The following is a 16,381-nucleotide window of genomic DNA, read 5'->3' as shown; positions in this document are numbered from 1 at the left end:
CAAAAATATATATTTCGCATGCGAAACCTCCAGCTGTATCTACGATTGGATATGCGTGTAACCAAGATCCATCAAGTCCTTGAATTTCGGCAGCACGCTTGGTTGGCGCCGTATATCCGGATGAATACGGATATGAGAACAAAGGAAACCAATGAATCTGAGAAGAACCTTCAAGCTCATGAACAATGCCCTTTGGGGAAAAACCATGGGGAATGTGCGCAAACGAATCTGAGTCGACCTTGTCCGTGATAATGAGCAAGACAAACTTCGACCACTCGACAAAGCCTTTGAATCTCGAAAATTCTTCGAGATGATGGACTTGTTGCTCTTATCAGTAAAACATCAAAACTAACGCTGACAAAACCAATCTTTTTTGGATCGTCCGTATTGGACTTCTCGGAGCTGCTTAAGTATGATTTCTATTATAACAATATCAAACCAAGGTACGGTGATGAGGTAAAACTTTTCTACACTGACATCGACTATCTGCAGATGCATATCACTACCGATGATGTGTACGCGAAAATAGCCCAACCATGTTTCGTCAACGAATTTGATGTCAGCGAATATCCGAAAGAACATCCGTTGTTTAGTAACGCCAATAAAAAGGTTGTTGGCAAGTACAAAGACGAATGCTTGGGTAAACTAATCGAAGAGTATGTGGGAATGCGCCCCAAAATGTACTCGATTGTGACTGGTTCCGGCAAGAACATTAAAAAGACCGTAGGTGTTCTAGTTGTGATTGTGCAAAAAGATCTCAAACAGGGACTGTACGTGGAGTTTGCGCATACGGCAAATAGAATCCGATCAAAGAAATATCATATGAGTGTTAACCGATGTACCAAAGTGAGTTTATCACCTCTTGATACCAGGCGATGGCTACTTCCAGATGGAATAACCACCTACGCTTTTGACCATCGAGCTGTTGAAAACCAACGCTTACTCTGGTTAACGTGTCAATACAAATCCTGGTGGCAGTTCCTTATTTGCTGTAACGACTTGTAATTGTTCTCGCATTGGTACCCGTTGATGGTACCAAATGGTAACGTGTCGGTTCTCTAGGAGTATAAATCCGTTCCAAGATAGTAAACACATCAACGGATCATACAGGGTCAGTAGCACGAATCTGTCCACCTTCTAACTCTCCAGGTGCATTTAAATGCCGAACAAACTTGTCTCTAAGTGGTTGTGATAATGTCGGCTGTGAAATCATTTTCTGAGTAACAGCGACAGTCATTTGTCGAATCGCATTGGCTAGATTTAATCTCGTCGTGTGAGTGACTTCATTATTTAGTACTGATATGACTAATGGAAAACGTGTTACCCATTCCTGAGATCTCGCTGGCCTAATTAACAATTTCTACGCGTACTGATGACCGAATAACCGTTCTGCAAGAGCACGTTTAAAGTGTTCCACAATAGCTTGTTCACAGTGCACATTAATATGTCCAACACGTATTCGCACACGGTACTTGGTTAACAACGCTGCAACAGATCGGAGAAATTCTTTGCTAGGAACAACTTGCATCAATCGTAGCCATGTGGTCCGCGTGGATAAATGCGTTTGAGTGCAGTTACAACAGTTGCAGAATCTTTTGGTGTCAGCGACGCATATTCTTTTACCTGCTGACAAAATCAATAATAGGTAGAGAGTACTTGTAGGTGCGCAATCTACCTTGTTTATAACGGACACGACCGTGTAGAAGAAATAACAAATCAACCTGAAGGAACTGATTGGGTATTCGGACATCAAACCAACCACTTGATATCTTTCTTGGTACTGTTGAGTAAATTTGCCACAGCCCTTTTTGGCCATTTATTGTTGAGCAATCCAATGAGTGACCTTTGCCAAACTTGTTAACTTTTCCATGGCTGCTTCACCTCTGTAATATCCACGCGGACTGTAGTATATTTCGGATAATGTCCCGGCTTTTGTATCCAATGTTTATATTAATATTAGTTTGCTTTTAATGAGAGCATCCAAGTGCAATATTGGCCATCATACGTCCTTTAGCAACCCATCTTGCAATTAATCTTGTAGCACCTGCTTCCACAATCGCTTTCATATCAAGGATGAGGTCCACGTCGGTACGTTAACGTGTACGGATATCTTTTGATGCTTTGTACGCATGTTCATGTTGATAACAAGCAGCATCAACGCGGTTGATCTGTGCTTCACAGGGCTTTAGTTGGTTGTTGGAATCAAGTCGTATATCTATCAGTGTACCGGACCCACAGTAATTGTATCCAAGGATGTGCTTTTTCACCAGGGTATATATTCCACGGTGTCCCTGGTAACTATGTTAATGCAGCCGCAATATCACCGTCAAAAGTTTTATTTTTATTTAGTGTACCGATAGACATGGAAGATCGAATGAACGTGAACTTATTTTGCTCCACATCGAACAAAAAATACGTGTCTGAACTGTAGTTGGGTTTGCAGTACGTGTTTTTACGCGACTTCAAAATCAGTATGAAGACATGTTCGTATTATAATACTATATTATTCAATGGCATCACGAAAAAGAAAACTTGCAGATGCTTTTGGTAAAATGAACGATTTGAGAAAAGTCACAGATTTTTCTGTTATTGACTTTTACGAGTAGGTAACACCTAAACCGTCCAAGCATGGGGATGGAACCGTCTTCCAAACTCCGTTCACGCACTGATTATTGGCTCCGCTGAATCAGGAAAAACTCAACTGTTGTTGAACATGGTTTTCCTATGGTTAACATAGGATCGTTTGTACGTGATTGCGCCTCGGCTAATGACCAATCGTGTAATGATGTTTTGAAAGGGTTTTAAAAAGCTCTTAGTGACAAAAGATCGTCAAGAAGCGGTACAAATGCCACCGTCGATTTTTTTCCACCATGGATGGTGATTCCTACCATCTAAAATTTGGATGCAAACATAAACAATCTTGTCGTGTACATTTAAAAGGCTACAAGAGCAACCGTACAACACGTGGAAGTCCTCGCTAGAACAGGCAATAGAGGAAGTCATGTACTTGGTTAGGACGCAAGAGAGACAATTGCCAGGATACCAGACGTGCCGCCTTACTATAAGTCAGAATTGCCAACAGCGTCTAAATTCTTCAATGAAACATTGCCAGGCAATTTTCAAAAATCCTATTCGTATCGCTCTTAAAATACCTCCCAAATAGAGAGAATATAAAATGAAAATGCCATCAAAGCCATGTGATAAATACATGGATATGGAATGACCTAAAATGGTATGAAGAGAGTTTACTGAAAAGAAACAAGCTTTGGTGTTCGGTGGAATTATCTTGTGCAAACGTTTAATGCATTTACAAACGGAAGAATTGAAGAAGATGAAGCGTTATGGAGAGTTTATTTTTATTACAACCAGTAATGCAACAAAAATCTTAGCAACTTGCAAGAGACTCCGATCCTGAATATATTACAGGGGAACATCTACAACGCATGTTAGAGAAACAACAAAGATGCACTCCACCACACTGAAGCCACAATTTTAACAAAGACGTATAGAGCCATTAAGCGAGGAGTTAACTGCAAAAATTGCACAAAAGACACAACCAAAAATGAAAACTGTCTAACAAATACTACAAAATAGAAAACTCTAGCCCAAACAATAGTATCCTCTGACTAATATGAACCATACCAGGAAACTAACTGAAAACAAGAACGTCATTATAAGAACGAACCACCACCACTAAGACAGATACTAACCCCAGTCGATCAATCTCTTATATCAGTTGCTGAAGAGAGGCCCTTTAAATCCTCACTGACTGGAGAACTAAAGGAGCTGCAATGGCAACAACGACAGCGACGTGAAGGACGTGCACTTCCAGCTACATTCGCACCCACAGAGAAAGAAGAGATATGGTAAAGATCTACACTCACATCGGAATAAAAAGCGCTTTGGTATCGCATGTACAAAAAAAATGCGGGAGTTGAAAAAAGAAAGGAGAAGGCATTGGAAAACTCTGTGGCCCTAACAACATTGTTGATAGATTGGAAACACTCATGGGATCAGTTTGTGCGGGAAACATCGTACTCGAAAGCATCATTGAGGCCGCATCGATTTGTCAGCTGTTGCTTACCAACAACATCATGGACGGAGAAACATATCGCTCGTTAATGCATGAACTTGTTGACGATATCCATGATGTATTAATCTATGATGAGTTCTGAAACAATTTAGACGGTGCTTGTGGAAACACTTAACACTTCGTGTTTTGCGGTAAATCAGTGCTGCAATGCAACAATTTGCTGTAAATATAAACCAAAGTGCTACCTCAGTGATAACAATCTCCTCAACAAAACCAGAATCCAGTGTGACTTTTTCTGCAACTGTTACCGCTGATAAATAACGCACCCTTGAGATCGCACTTGCTTCGCTGCAAGGTTATTACAGTTGGCCTAATATCCGATCAGTACCCTTCGGTGGTCTGCCCACATATAACTCATTTGTGTTTTAAGCCGATCGAGGATCAACTTGGAGTATTGTGGAACCTCCTACAGGCGTGTACGACATTGCCTTAATGAATGAGGAGGTTCGACGAAGAATTTCGGTTTCGACGGGCACTGACTCCAGAATTTCTATACGTGAACATGAGCCCACAACTCCGTTATAGCCATTGAATTTCTGCAATATTTTGGTAATATTGGACAGTCATCGTTGAGAACAGTTCTTGGTTGGCCCAAGATATTCCCAAAATAAACCAATTCTGATTGAAGGACCTAAAGTAAATGAATATCATATTGCGCCTGGCATTCTGAGGATCACCTCAACGACCAAGGTCAATCTTTCTGGTGACGCTGTCAGTGGTAGGTTTGAATGCAGGTCTGAAATGACAGGCGTAGTTGTTCAAGGTTATGTATTGCATGGGTTTTCATCTACCGTGGAACCAGGTGATTTGATATTGATTACACCCGCCTCACCTGGGTGTCTTCTATGTCATAATAATCGGTTGACACATGTTCGTTTTCCCTTGTGGACCAAGACCGACACGTCGTTGATCTGCATTGTGAATCATTTACGTTATACTGTACATTAGAGATCAACCTAACATATAATACTCTTCGTACGCGGACGTAAAAAGTCCGTGCACGTTGTTAACGTGAGGAAACCCGTTCACGTGACATATTACTGACGTTGATCGTGGATTGTTCACAGGCGCACCAAACGTGCCCGAGGCTTTGGGCGCTGCACGAATCGTTAAGCACGTTGCAATGCGAATTGTGGATGGTATCAAAAGTGCTGCTGTGAGGTGTGTGAAACACTGGTATGCAAGCGGCTCAGTCATTTGGAGATCGACTATGACGATTAGTGACTCGCGTACTATCAAATAATGTTAGGCTTCCATCAACAGAAACTATACCACCTGAGGATAGTAGTCATTAATGAAACCGCTCAACAAAGATTGCCAGATTCAGTGATTGCAAATCTAGCAATAGGAAGCGGATTTCGTTGTGGTATTAAACAAAATCAGTAACGTATGAGTGGAAAGTAAAGCCTCAAAATAGCTCACTTCAGAGATATATCTCGTCCAGCATTAGGCATGAGTGCGCCTGTTCTGGTGGATAGAAGTAAACGAGATTTTCAGCATTATTCATACTCGGCCAGAGACCCCAATCAATTAAAAATAGACTTGCATGTGTACGATATGTCTAGCTTTTTCCTTCCATGTGAGTCAATTTAGGAAGTTGAGGAAAAACTTGTACATGGGAACAACGCCAATTATTATGCTGATGTCCAATATGGATTTGTTAACAACGGTATCATGGCGTTGTTTAACAGTGCTATTCCATCGATGGACAGAAAATCGAATCAATCATTGACAACGTAGACATTATGACATTAATCCTTGGGCTTGCCAGATATTGCGATGATTATAAGAGAAGGCTGGTCCAACGATGATGTTTATTAAAGATCCAACTGATCATGCAGATAATAGACCCTGTACATTTCATTAAATTGTACGGGATTCTTTTGTGGACCAATAACCTGCTGGTATGGATCCCAGACCTGGTGCCGCCGCCACTATGATGTCTGGTCCCAAACCAAATTGTAATCTTGGATTTGCAAAACGTCGATCACAACTCATTTGTGATCCATTGAAGATTTCGTGTGCAATTCCCCTCAGTCATATATTTGGGTTTTGCAGAGATGTTCATGGTTATATTAGGAGCGAAACACAGAGTCACCTTGTTTCGAAAGAACAACTCCAACGATGCAATTTGGCGTGATGAAGCTGCTGCTGCTGGAAAATTGTACTGACTTTGTGGATGCCTTTGCTAACCCAATCACTGACTACAGAATTATGCTTTTAATCGTTTATGCAGTCGGGAACCACTTCATCGTTGTTGTCTCTTGCACATACCACAGACGCACACCCACCAGATGCTATTGTGTGACAATGTACCTTGCACATGACATGTTCATACTGCACTAAATTATGTTTTCTTGGCGTTTCAACTCACAGCGCAAGATAAAGACCATGTACAGGGTAAACTGATATTTGACAACTTAGAAGTAACTTAGAAGTGACTGAGGTCTTTTTGAGGTTAAACGGTCATCAGGAACCTACTGAAGAAATCCGGCTTAACTATACAGAAATCACTCCTCATATTGCATATGCATGTTAACATTGAAATCGGTCTGGAAATTTCACAAGACTTTCGTTCGTAGTACCGAATTTATTACTTTGCATTGGAACATATGGAGTTATTTTGGCAATACCGTATCGATATGTATTTTCATGCACGGGTAGGCGAGGCTGGTGCTAATTACAGGTGTTATGCTGTGATACTTTCTGATAAGACTCTGTTGTTAGAGGGTGCTGATGGCCGAATGAGGGTGATTGATGCACCTGTGGAAAATTCGTAATTAAACCTGTCATGTATTTAATAATAATGTTATATCACGAAGTGAAAGTCAGTTTTGCTGGAAATGAACTTGCGAAAATCAAAAACGCAATAAAAATCTATCGGGGGGTCACACCGAAACATTCCCCTGCAAAATCAACTGGAAATCACCCCATGTGGTTAACCCAAATTCAACTCGCTCAACTTAAAGCGGCCAACACAATAACATCTCAGTGATATTAAAATTATCCAAGTCAGACGTGGGACAAATGCAAAAGAAATGAGGAATATATCCATTCTTTGCAGCGATTCCAGCATTGTCGGCAGCAGTGGCTCCAGCGGTTGTAAATGTTGCAGTGTTAACAGTTGTCGGAACTTATCAAGAATGGCTTTGAAAAAGGCAGTCGGTGGACGCATAGCGGATCATGGCCGTATAGAAAGGAAAAGATCTTTGATTACTAGGAACGAGCCCTCCAATACCCCCGGGCAGAGGTCTTGTATTACCCGGTCGCAGAAGACCACACAGGTGATCAATCTTGATTTACTCGTGATAGCACAATCAATCAAACACACTCGGGGTGTCCTTATGCGAAATGAACTTGTATCGATGATGGCACGCACACGTGAAACCGGTATTGTCAACCTGGATTTATCAACAGGACCGGCACTCACTGCGTCGCACACCTCAACTTTGTATTTCGACATGTATAGACTTGCACTACCAGTTGAAGTTGTTAATTATTTAACAAAGAACGGTAAACAACTACTGTTTTGTTCGACTATGCCAGCAAAAACACCGTTGGATGGACACATATACGGTCATCTTGTCGTTGAAGCGTTTCATGCGTTCACTTGGGCGTTCACCAACTCCGCAAACACTTATTGATTTTACATTAAAGTACATTTAATGTCATATACAATGTCTATTAACATTTACTGACGTTATTCAGCTCGACGACAAGGTGCTGATGTGGATATCAGCCGATTTGCTACCAAAGCGGATTAGTCTGAATTTATTAGTCGTGTTGTTATTGATGTTGATCCAGGTGAGCTTGTTATTTTTGAAGATCAAACTGGTAAACTGAAAATGTCTAATGTCTACATTCAATATATTATTGTCAGGATCAATGACGATTTTGTGGTAAAGAATCTGGACGAGTTCACTGACAACGAGTGACCAGAGACAGCGGCGTCTCGGTCACTTTTATCAAGGACTATGTCGATACAGCTATTATTGCAAAAACGTAATACACAATTAATCAAATTGCAGACGTGCCCGCACCACGTGTAATAACTTTTGGGAGCGCAATAAGAAATAAACTGACTAAATCTTAGCAAATGGTCGACTTGTTTTAGGTTCTGTTATTGAAACTGGTTTTGATAGACCTAAACGTCACATCTGAAAGATTCTCGATTCCGGATCATCCTTATTTATCATAACTGGAAGTAAAGATACATGGGGTCGAATGGGACTGACGAAAACTGATAAGCGATATGTTGATCTTAATTTTGTACTAATAATAATCACGTATTCAGAGGCCAGACAGTGATAATTTAAATTTTTACACAGTTGCATTATCAACATTATTAGTTGCCGCAGATTAAATTCAGTTCGAAACACTCAACTTTGATCTGGTCGGGTACCTAACCGTCTTCGGTGTTTGTGTTGAGATTAGATTTTATCATTATATAAAAGTATGGAATTTTACATCGCAGATGATGTTGCCGAATTTACTGACAGGTGTTGGATCAGCTGGCAGCGGATACTAATATTTATAACAATTTTGTTCCACTTTTCGAGGAATATCTGCTGAATATAGGTGGCGTTACCAAACCCTCTTATAAACTATCAAATAATTTTGTAATGGGTGAAGTACAAATTGCTATTTGGAATCACCCTGATGTACTACAACCAACTCCAGCTTGGAATCATCGCAAATGCACGTGAAAACGCTCAAGCGTTGGCCGCAGCACTAGCTTCAAAAAGACTCTGGATCGTTTCTACATTGCCAAAGTGGCTTTCACCGATGTATCCACCCCAGTTACGTTCACCGTTAATTATGTTAAACCAGCATTGACTTGGCTAGCAAAAAGACAAATCCGGTCAACTAATTTTTACCAAGGACGGACTTGTTCGGGTAACGATTATTGGGCAAAGACGATCATTTGATATAAAAGGTGCTGGCTTAATCATTTGTTCTTAAAAGAAAATAGTGCTGGATCATCAGACACGCGCACAATCGCCGGAGATGTAATTAATTCCTAGACAGATTTTCTACAATGTTATGACAATTGTGCCAGTAAAAATGGGTAAATGGTTATAAATGCATGTGCGTATTGCGCCTGCGCGTGATGATGAGACCGCGCAGTGTCTGCCGGTCGTATATTTAAACTACTTGATTGTATTATTAATAGAAGAACAATGATGGATCCTCAATCTTACCGATGTGATAAAATAATAGAAGTGGAACAACGTTTGCGAGGTGAAATTGGCAAGAGAACTGCGCTAATCATAAAATGAACTTGCACGTGTTTGGTCGTAGATGGTATTCGTGGTGTTGCTGCAGCAAGAACTGGAATCACGTCAACAATAGCTATCGTTGGTGCACCAGTCAGAATTATTGTCGGGGCTATATCTTTTGCAACCGGTGTCTCTGGTGGTGATAACAAATTAATTTCTATACGATTGCATTCACGGATTCGTGTCTAATCATAATTGTTTGCAGTGGCACAGAGCAGTCTCAATACGATCAGTAAACTGTATTCATTTGCAAACAATGAGAAAATAATCAGTGCGGCTGAGTTTGAAACAGTGCTGGCAGAAATGGAAAATCACAGACAGTTACGAGCACAAATAAGAAACAGCGCGGATTTACAAAAAGTAAAAGTCGGATAAAAACAAAATAACCTTAATGCAGAAGCCTGATTTATTAATATAAACTGCTGGCTGATTCGACACTAACTTATTGTGTTGGCCTGGCAGTATTATTGATCGGTACCGTATGCATACACATCCAAAAACAGCAGTAATAAATTGCTGTTTTGTCTCTTTCGAGTTATTTGGTCACTGACATCCATCGTAGACTCTACCTCTCCCCGCCACCACCACATACACATGAGTGGTCACATGCGTGATTGATTAAATTGCTAAACATGCATGGGTCGCATATGGGCTAAGAAACTTTGAGACGGGAGGGGAATAGCCTACGACTGGTATCGAAATGGGGCCAGAGGGGCAAAACAGACACTTTGCTACTTAATATAATCTCTTTGACTCTTTTTGTATATCTGCTTGCTGGTCTGTATGTGTCTGTATGTCATTTATGAACTTTGCTCGCTTAGTTCATATTTCACGTATACTTAAATGACTTGCTTAAATATGTGTTAAAATTTTGTAAATATTTACATGTGTCCGTTGGTAAGCTTGTCTTGTTGAGATGTTTTACAGTTTCCACAATTGATCACTGAAAATATAAAAAAAGATCTAATTACGACTATTTAAAAAAATAACAAGAATCAGTTTAGTACGAATACTTGCATCAAATTTAAATAAAGGCGTAATGAAAAATTAATACTGATGTATGTATGAGAATCTGATGTATTCAAAAGTGGTAAGTCTATTTGCTACGGTTAAAGCTGAGAGGACCTTATTTGTTAATCGTATCGCTTTATTCAATCTTGCCGACCACTTAGCGCGAAATTCCGCTTTAAAGAGATTTTAATTTGTTTAACTTCCTTTTGGATTTTGTACCATACACACGCTTGAATATATACATGCATTTTGAGCGAAACGGGGAAAATAATGGATACACTAGAATAGTTCTATAATACGTAAGCTTCAAGATCGATCATTTTCCTTGTTAAAATGTTGCAGGTAGTATTCAAAATGGCTTTCAAATATTCTTTGTATCAGATAATATCTTATTTTAATTCTTAGTCTCGTACGATGTATGTGTTATGAATTAACAATCTTTTAAATTGCTGATGTTTATCCCTTCTACATGTTTTTTTCTCTCTTTCTTTTATAGGTCAGCAAGTACTGACTGCTGCTGAAAACAACTAGAGACTACCTAAAGGTACTGAAAACCTATTTGTAATTTAAGTTGTATTCAAATTATGCGAAATCTGCATTTTGCTACATACAAATTGTTTAGGAAGAAGCAGACGGTATGCAAATTGCATGTTTCAACAATTTATAAATATCAGGGTCCACGTCTTACGTTGTAGGACTACTACATGTACCGTATATGTAGCCACTACCAAAATCATAAATGTAAAATATAACTGGGCAATTAGGGCGTACAGAGTACTATGTGTCTGGCACTTTTATAATGGGGACATCTAAAGATAAAGATTACATACATACGGAGCACAATCTCCATTCATCCCCTTCCCAGAGAGGGAACGGTTTTGTCTCGGTTTGTTGATACATTTTTACAATTACGATAAATGGAAAATGGTCAGTTGATACAATGAAGAGTACATTATTACACAAGTCTGTAAATAAAAAGGTCACGCTTCTTTAATAAAAGGGAAGTAATATACGTAATAACTTGTCATAATTATAAAAAATAAATTGTGAATCGGAATCGAGACCACGCCATCTTTGCTCTACCTCAACTGTATTTGACCCGTTAGGGGGAGCTAAAAGGGATATACGTGCGATATTGGGACATTTGGAAAGCGTTTATCTTAAAAATGCTTTAAGAATAAATATAAATGAATTTTTATGAGCAAAATTAAACAAAGATACAAACATATTTTCACCTAAGCTAACGCAAAAATTGAGCTTTCAACATAATGTAATATTTTACACTAGTCAGATATAGTCCCCTCAACATTGAAAGGAACATTTTAGAATATTTGAGGCTCGCCTATTAGAAAGAGAGTTGATTATTATTTTTCAGGCCAGTGGGATTGTTTCTAAACAAACTATGTCCGACAGAAAATGTTGTTGTTGTAGGGTTTAACGCCATTTTTCAGCACACGATAGGCTATACATGGCGGCCAGTATTAATGTTGGAGGAAGAACTCGGGAAAACCCCGGAAAGAACCATAGACCCAAGAGAAGCTACAGGCACGATTTCTCACATATCCACATTGGCTGAATCTGAGACTCGAACCCACGCAGACGGAGGTGAGATGGCAGTCATCTGTAACGGAGAGCGCTTTAGACCACCCGGCCACTCGGTGCCCATCCGACAGAAAAAGGAGAAAAGAAGAGAAAACGATAGTGAAACATTAAGTTCAATTATTGTTTTTCGACACAATGCATGCTTCGACACAATGCACGCTTCGACACAATGCACGCTTCGACACAATGCACGCTTCGACACAATATCCATTTCTTACACTAAAACTTTGACCAACTGTTGGTGGGTCGGTTATATATATATATATAAAGTCGGTTATTATAGATACATACACACACAAATGTCTCATATTTAACATTTTATACTAGATTCGCTCAAGCGAGCTATCATTTACAATGTCATGCTCATTAAACGTCAAATGCAATATTCATTCTTTTGACAAACATGGGAGAATATATGAATATATTTCAATGATGCACATGGGTGATATATAAACGTTTTATTTTCCGGTATGTAATATTTTCAGAGAACTGGTGAAAAATTAGACCATACTTTTACACCATCCAAACTTGAAAATACAGGTACATTACATTCAGAGAGAAAATCTTTTTCCTTACTATGAAATTCAGAACAAAAATGTTTTTGAATCTCTTAGGCTTGATTATAGTGTAGGATACCTTGTGGTCTAAACTAAGCCTAAAGGAGGGTGCACAAATATGTTTACAATGACCAGAATTGGCATTGGTTGGAACTTAGCATGAGGAGCTACTATATAGTCATGTCGGTGATACAATATAAATACATATGAGTAAAGTAAGAATGCATTCCTTGGGCCACATAAAATATATCGTCGGACCTTGCGTTGTGTACCCCTGTTCTTAAGTTTGGATTAACTTAATTGGTAATCTAACAAAATTAAAACAAAAATGAACAGTGGAAAAAGTAGTCTTAAAATAGATATTATGTACCGTTCAAGCAAATATTACCTCCCTAAAAATAAATGGAGCATATAAAAATGGTATTTAAAAAATTCAAAGAATCACGTTAGAATAAAAATCAAGCATGTTAATCTGACGAATAGATATTGTCATCTTAAATTGTTTAAACGAGTTTAGCGTCAAATTCTAATATAAATAAATTAGCCAGGATTTATTTATAATTTTTGGCTTGGTTGTATTTTTTTATTTTTGAAGATATTGAACCATTTTTTTCTAAAATAGAAAGCAATAATTAGAGAAATGGAAGATATGGTTACATATAAGTCCTGCTTGATTTATCAATTAGACACAGGTTGAAAAGAATATAACAAATTAGGTTTTATAGACTGGTATCTTATCAAAATTGCATGTAAACATCATTTTCAAATGTAGAAACAATAAATGAAAGATATATATATAAAATAACAAAATAATTTTCAATAATTCACACTTAAGCTTATAATAAAGGACGTTGTTTATGAAATAATTAATCATGTTTGTCTTAAAGATTTTTTCTCCCACTGAAGGTGAATCGTACTTGCTTGAACTAATTATAATCATTTGAGAAACAAAATCATGGCTGTTATTCAACAAAATGATGTTATACGATGCCTTTATACGTACTTAAATAAGTTTCTCATATATCCTGCTGTATAGTTGAAACTTAACACGAATAAAAAAAGCGTGTAGAGATAGCCATTATTGAATTATGTTTCTAGACTATGTCCAGTAAGCGCTTTAAAAGTATATTGGAAACATTTTACTGAATGTGGTGATTGATATTGTTACCTACGAAGAATTTAAAATTCGGACTGGTGACTATATTTTGAACTTGCAGATATGCTTCCAGTATGTTAATCTGACAGCAACACAAAATAAATACACGTGGTTTACTAAAGACCCTTATTAAATAATTTCTTCTTTCTTTTCTCTAATTTAATGCATGTCAGGTCAACATTCAAAGTAAAACACAGTAATATCTTCAGCAATGCCACCATGAATGACCAACTAGCAAAGACAATCATTAATCATGTGGATCCTGGTGAACAAAGTTATTTTCTCAGAATAAAATTTATTGTTGCGGCTATCGACTTTAACGTCGATAATGACGATGGTGGCAGCGACAATAACGTACCCTGCATTATCCGTGATAAACGTGATCCTGTTCGTGAATCACGAAACCACACTGGTGTTGCCGTGTTAGATAAAATTTTTAGACCAGGAATGTTAACTGGCATTGACAAACTATACTACAATAGAGCATATCCGGTGTATGCGGTTGTTTATGGGTTTTATCTGTTAAATAAGCCAGATATTAATGCGCTATCGCCGATGAGTACTTTTTTTATCCTTGCCCGAGGAGAAGGCGACAATGGAACTGAACTGTGTTGCTCAAAGAGTTATGCAACGCTTTACAAATGCGTTACTAGGGAAGGGATTTACAGATCTGCGGCGTCTGAAGATAAACCAGTGGGGGGTTGGAGTACGATCAGGTGGAACCTCGATCATGGACACCGCAGAATCGGAGAAACGATTGAAATTTCCAATCGAGGTCAGAACAATAACTGACGAGATCTTGTATGCCGCTCAATAGCAATCAAGAGGTGCTCAGATAGATAGTGACCGTCGATCATAATGCTCATGCATGGACATCGAGCATAACGATATTTCCCCGGGAGAAGAGAGTGCTCGCATCCGATTTTATCGGAGGTTGAGACTAATTTGATTATGTTCATAAGATCAGTAATACCGATCCAGTGTTGGTGTGGCTATTTCAGAGTGACGTGGGAAGTGTATTGAACCCAATTCGTTCTGCCGTGCGGTGATCTTTATCATGTGGTATCTCTTCATACGCAGATGACCAAGACTGCACTGAAATACACTGATGATAACGACGAGATAGAACGATTACTGAGTGAAAAGCAAACGCCAAAGACGGTTAATAATGCACTATCCACAATAATTAATCCATGCTTCTTTCTTATTTTGTCCTTACTAATATTAAACGAGCTCGAAACAGAAAAATGTTTAAAGTGACTTATCATTGGGAACTGACACGAATAAGTATTCCTTAGATTATAATATTGGAATTTCTAGACCAGATTGGTCCAACTACAGGTCCGCAGGCAAAATGTTGCCCGTGGGTCATTTGTTTGTGTCATGCGCTCCTATAAAAGTAAGTTCTATAGCTAAAGTATAATTAATATAATATATATCATGTATGGCCTAAGAAGTTTACATTTTTTAACCATATGGCCCATGGATTGTGCTATGCACTTGTGTCTAAATTGACAATGAAGTTAATTAATGTTTCTTCGGAGTGTTTTGGATGACTTTTCAACGCAAAGGAAACTCAGACACTCATCGTTTTTCAAATATCATGGCACTATTATTTTCTTTATATCTCTATATATTTTGAAACGCTATAGACATGTTTTGGTGCGCTAAGAACATACTTATTTGCTATTTAAACTTTCCTGGAATAGCTCGTCTTGGGTGCTCCATACGCGGTTCCAGACTCCATGAACGATAACAAACGTGATCCTGTGGCTAGTGAGCTGATTAGCACAGCAATCCACCTTGTTAATATTGTCGACTCAACTTGCCAACAGCAATTCCGTGAGTATGTCAGATTGCATTCTTCACGGTAGTCTTACGGTGTAACATGGCTGTGTGTTTAGCCGCGAAAATCCGTGACGAATCATATCCTCCTGTAACTGTGGAATTGTAACAAAAAACACAATGAGTTTCGCTCACGCTCTAATTAACGATGTAAAAATCCAAGGGTTAAATTACTGTTAAGTCTTGTGACGACGACTTCTAAATCTGCAATTTTTTGTCGCTTTGACATGTACTTGATGTCGCCTAATACGGGAGGTAATCTGCATTATCGGATGAGCTCTTCTGGAACATCATTGATGCACCAGCAGATCTCGCATAATCATCCATGTATTCGTATAGTCCGATAATCGTCCTGCAATATCAGCATTGTCAAGAATGAATTCGGTTCCCTTTCCATCAATGGAATAACTTGTCTTGCTAAACAACGCCATGATGCCATTATTAACAAATACAACATTGACATTGGTACATAATCATTATTGCAGATCTGTTTAAGTTTTCGGCCAATTTACAAGAAGGCTTCACATGAAAGAAAACATCTAGATGTTTCATGCACTTGTATTTCTATTTTTAATTGATTTGTGACCCTAGCCGAGTACGAATAATACTGAAATAAATATTTCGTGCTGCGATCTACGAACTCCATGCATCCATGTTAAGTCCTGAATGGGGTATAACTTTAGTTTCCACGTACACAGTACTGGTTTCGTCTGATACTTGTTGTCGTCCCGTCCACAACCGTAGTTTACTTACCATTGTTAAATTTTGTAATTGCCGAATCTGCCATATGTTGCTGAGCAGCTACATCGATGATTTTACTTAACAGAAGTTGTCTTTG

The sequence above is a fragment of the Sinohyriopsis cumingii genome, unplaced genomic scaffold (assembly GCF_028554795.1).
Source record: "Sinohyriopsis cumingii isolate HCF-2022 unplaced genomic scaffold, ASM2855479v2 utg000309l, whole genome shotgun sequence".
Taxonomy (NCBI): Eukaryota; Metazoa; Mollusca; class Bivalvia; order Unionida; family Unionidae; genus Sinohyriopsis; species Sinohyriopsis cumingii.
The sequence above is the reverse complement of the archived record's forward strand: the minus strand, read 5'-3'. Positions refer to the sequence as shown.